Source organism: Mastomys coucha, unplaced genomic scaffold (assembly GCF_008632895.1).
Source record: "Mastomys coucha isolate ucsf_1 unplaced genomic scaffold, UCSF_Mcou_1 pScaffold9, whole genome shotgun sequence".
Classification (NCBI taxonomy): Eukaryota; Metazoa; Chordata; class Mammalia; order Rodentia; family Muridae; genus Mastomys; species Mastomys coucha.
The window spans coordinates 47,038,334-47,042,394 of NW_022196915.1; positions in this window are offsets into that span (position 1 = coordinate 47,038,334).

Below are 4,061 nucleotides of genomic sequence, written 5' to 3' on the forward strand. Positions count from 1 at the left end.
GGCCACCAGTCTCATCTCCAGCCTTTCCCACCTGTGTGTGGGAAAGACGAAGTTCCTAGACTCTCGGGAAAGCTGCTGAGGCAGCCCTCCTGAGACTTCAGACTCCTGCATCTTTTTTCACGTGGGTGCAGAGTCCTGTTTGACCCGCCAAGAAGATGTGAAGGTTACAAAGATGTTTCCCACCGCATGGGGTGGGGGGGCCCACCCACAGCCAGCGGGGGGCGGAACCTACACCCAGCAGGACTGCCTTGCAGCCAGTACCTCCTACGTCCTTTATAAGTTGCCTCCCGCCTGTCTTGCTCCAGCCACTTCACCTCGGCCTACCTGCTTCCCTACTTGCACCACTAGGGTCTTTGCTTAAGAATGTTTCCCCCTTATCTCCTGTTTAGGGGTTCTGGAGTGACAGCCACAATGGCATCCCCAGGGAAGGCACTTGAGTGCATACATGCATAATCTGGATTCAGGGATGAGATCATTCCCAGTGTGAGGGAATTCCCAGTGTGAGGTTGGTGGAAGAAAATGGCATTGTTACAATTCTGCCAGGCTCCTCACTGGTCCAGGACAATGCAGTTGTCTAGAGAATGTTCCTCATTGACAGACAGCCAGGAGTGGAGCTCAGAAAATTCCCTAGATGAGGTCATATGAGAGACTTGATGGGGGTGGGTGGTTTGGGGAAAGAGGAGGAAATATTGGCAGAAATTAAAAGTAGCACCATCAAGAGCTGGGGTGGAAGACACTCCTGGGACCTGGAGGACAAAGTGGGAGTGCTGGGGGGACAAATGAGACAGAGGTGTGCGGGCTTGGGGACTCATAGGAGCTCCCTATGAGTCTTGTTTTCCCTCCTCAGCTCCGCCCACCTATCTTTCCCAGAGTGCCTTGCTCTACCTCAGCCTTCCTGTCCTTCATGGGAGGGAGGAGTTGGTTGGCCTCAGGCTGGGGATCAACTTTTTCTACTCACCCATCCACCGGTGGGCCTCTGGGGTCCCTCAGAGTTCTGCTGTTAATGCAGCACCAAGTGGAGGAACTAGAGACAAAACCTGGGTCTGCAGGCTCTCCGACTCGAAGGGGTTCACACTGATATTATAATAGTTACTTCTTACTATTTTAGTTCTGAATGACCAACACATTCAAGGTCACTACTAATGAAACAGAGCACTATGAATGCAAATATATATGGTTGTAGATGTATTTATCTCCACACTTTTAATCCATCACAGGAGATATCATGTTACAGTTATTTGTTAGAAACCCCTCTAGATCATCTCTCCCTGCTTCCCTACCTCTCAGTGAACACCAACCTGAAAAAAAGAGAGAGAGAGAAAGAAAATGCAAAGTGGGGTTACTTTCAGAGCTGTTTGGCACGGTAAAATGCACTAACCTTCGTGTAAAGGATGTCTTATGGGCAACACCTGAACATTCCATTCCTTATCATTGCACCGGATGCTCTTTTCTTCCGGTCAGGAAGGTCCATCCTCTGTCCAGTCTCCCCTCTTCCGCTATGGCGCCTTGTCTCCTCACGGCTCTGCCCACCTCGTTATTTATAAGATACATCTCCTGTTTTCCACAGAAGACTGTTCCATGGAATTTCCTGTAGGACTGTTTTGGGACTAAGAGCCTCAGCTTTTGTTATTTCCCCTCCACCTTGCATGAGGCTCTGGTTGGCAGTTCTCCTTAAATCTCGCCCTCTCCTGGTGCTCTCGGGGTCTAGTCCTTTAGCATTTTCTTGTGGGTCTGTAAGGCCTGTCAGCACCTGCAGCTCAGTTATTGCCTCTGTGACACTGTTACTTTAGATGTAAAGCCTCAAGAGTCTAGCTAACAACAACATTTCTGATTTCTTCCATTTTTAAAATCACAAAATTTAGACAAGGTCTTAGAAGAAATTCACTTGCCTGCAGTTTCAAAGCCACTCCTGACTCAGAATCAGGATGGACAGAAGCTAAGCAATAGTGTTGAAGATCACCATTGCTTCAGATATGAACATCTTGTGAATATGGTCCACTGAGGCTGTCTCTACCATCTGAACTGTCACTCACCCTTGGGTCGTTAGCCTCGACTCCCTGCATGTCAGTATTCAGATAGAAGAGGCATTTGGGATTTTTAAGACCTAGAATCACCTAGTAGGGGTGTGAAATCTGTCAAGCCCTTCTTACCCCAGATTGCACCAAGAAAAGAGAGTGATGCGCCAGCTGGGTACCTAACAGTCTTGAAAGCTCACCTTGCTCCAGGCAGGATGTGGAAGCCAGGGCTGGTGTGGCTCTGGAGAGCATTTCTCTCTCTAGCCACTAGATGGTGGAAGAGCACACCTGCACATCTGCACACCTGCTCATCTGCACACCTGCACACCTGCACACCTGCACATCTGCACACCTGCCTGTCTGCAGGGCTGAGATGGGCTGGCGGTGGGGTTCCTGGCTTTCTGCTAAGAGGGAAAGAGTATTTTGGTTAGCAATTTGTATAGAGGCTGGTGGCTTGGATTGTGATTCAGACTCAAATTTTACGAGATATGTGGGGGAAAAAAAGAGTTCCTTAAGTGTTCTGGTCTCCGTTTGAACCCTGACTAGAAACCATTTCCAATCTCAGGAACTGATTCTTGTGTGCTGTAGGTAGAAATTTATACAACATAGGGGTTCACAGAGAGTCGGACCCAGTCCTCCTATATGCATGTGACAGATGTGCAGCTTGGTCTTCATATAGATCCCCTAACAACTGGAGCAGGGGCTGTGTCTGACTCTGTTGCCTGCTTCTGGAACTCTTACCCCTAACTGGGCTATCTTCTCAATAGGAGAAGATGTACTTTTAGTCCTACTGATACTTGGCATGTCAGGGTGGGTTGAGAATGGAGAAAGGTGGGAAAGGGGGGGACTTGGAGGAGAGAGAGGGTAAGTTTCGATCTGGATGTTAAATAAATAAATAAATAAATAAATACTATAACCTCCAAAAAAAATTATAAGAGGTCTTTCAGACATCATCAGGCTCACAGAGCACAGAAGAAGAGCTTTTATAGGTTATGTGCTTACAGTATAGGTCCTAAAACTGTAACAAGCTGGTCTGTGTCTCTAGCCCAATAGAGGCCCTGCATAGCTTTGCCCATGCAGGAAAACGAAATAAATGCTGCCCTAGCTGTCCACAAAGAAGAATCCATTCCGTTGCATTGCTGTAACAAAATCAACTTATAAAGAGGAGAGGGTCGTGTTAGATCACAACTTCAATGCATGTGGCCCAGTTGCTTTGGGTCTCTGGCAGGCAGCACGTGGTGATAGCAGTGTGTGGCAGAGCAAATGGTCATCCCGTGGCCAGAAGCAAAAAGGAAAGGAGGAAGAGACTGGCGTCTTCCCCAGACTGGACACGACTTTAATGAAACCCTCCCAGGATACTCAACTCTTAACCAGCTTCCATCACCTTCAGTAATGCCAATCTACCAACCAAGCTCTAACCCGTGAGCCTCTGGGGGGACATTCCAGATACAAACTCTAGCTAGGGGTCACTCTGAGACACTGTGAAGGGACCAGTGAGATAGTTCAACAGGTAAAGTCATTCACAGCAAATACCTGATATCAGTTGTATCCCTGGAACCCACAGTGAGAAGAGATGAGTCCTGACCCTTGTCCTAGACCCCCACATGCCCCTGTGGAAATGAGTGCACACACACAGACACTAATGCTTTAAAAAAAATCCCGACACAAGGAACAAAGTATATATAAAAAAATAAAAAACCGCTCCCCCTGTGCCAGGGGACCTCCACCCTCCCCAGCCCCCACACTGAAGAGCACACACTAGGGACCACGTGTGTAATCCCACAGGTCCGGGTCCAGCCATTAGCTGGGAAGAAAAGCTACTCACGGTGGGACTGAGGAGATCCCCAAATGCACTTTGCAGTCACCTTGGATAGACACATGTCAAGTTTAACAAAACGAGGTCTGTCCAAAAGAGCTTTTAAATAGGACGTTTCCTGGGAATAATTAATTGCTAAGCTGCCCTCAGAGGTAGCAATGTGAAACACTAAAATCCCAGCCTGCCAGCAGAGGCCTTCCCGGGTCAGCTGCAGGAGACGTGCAGTCGTG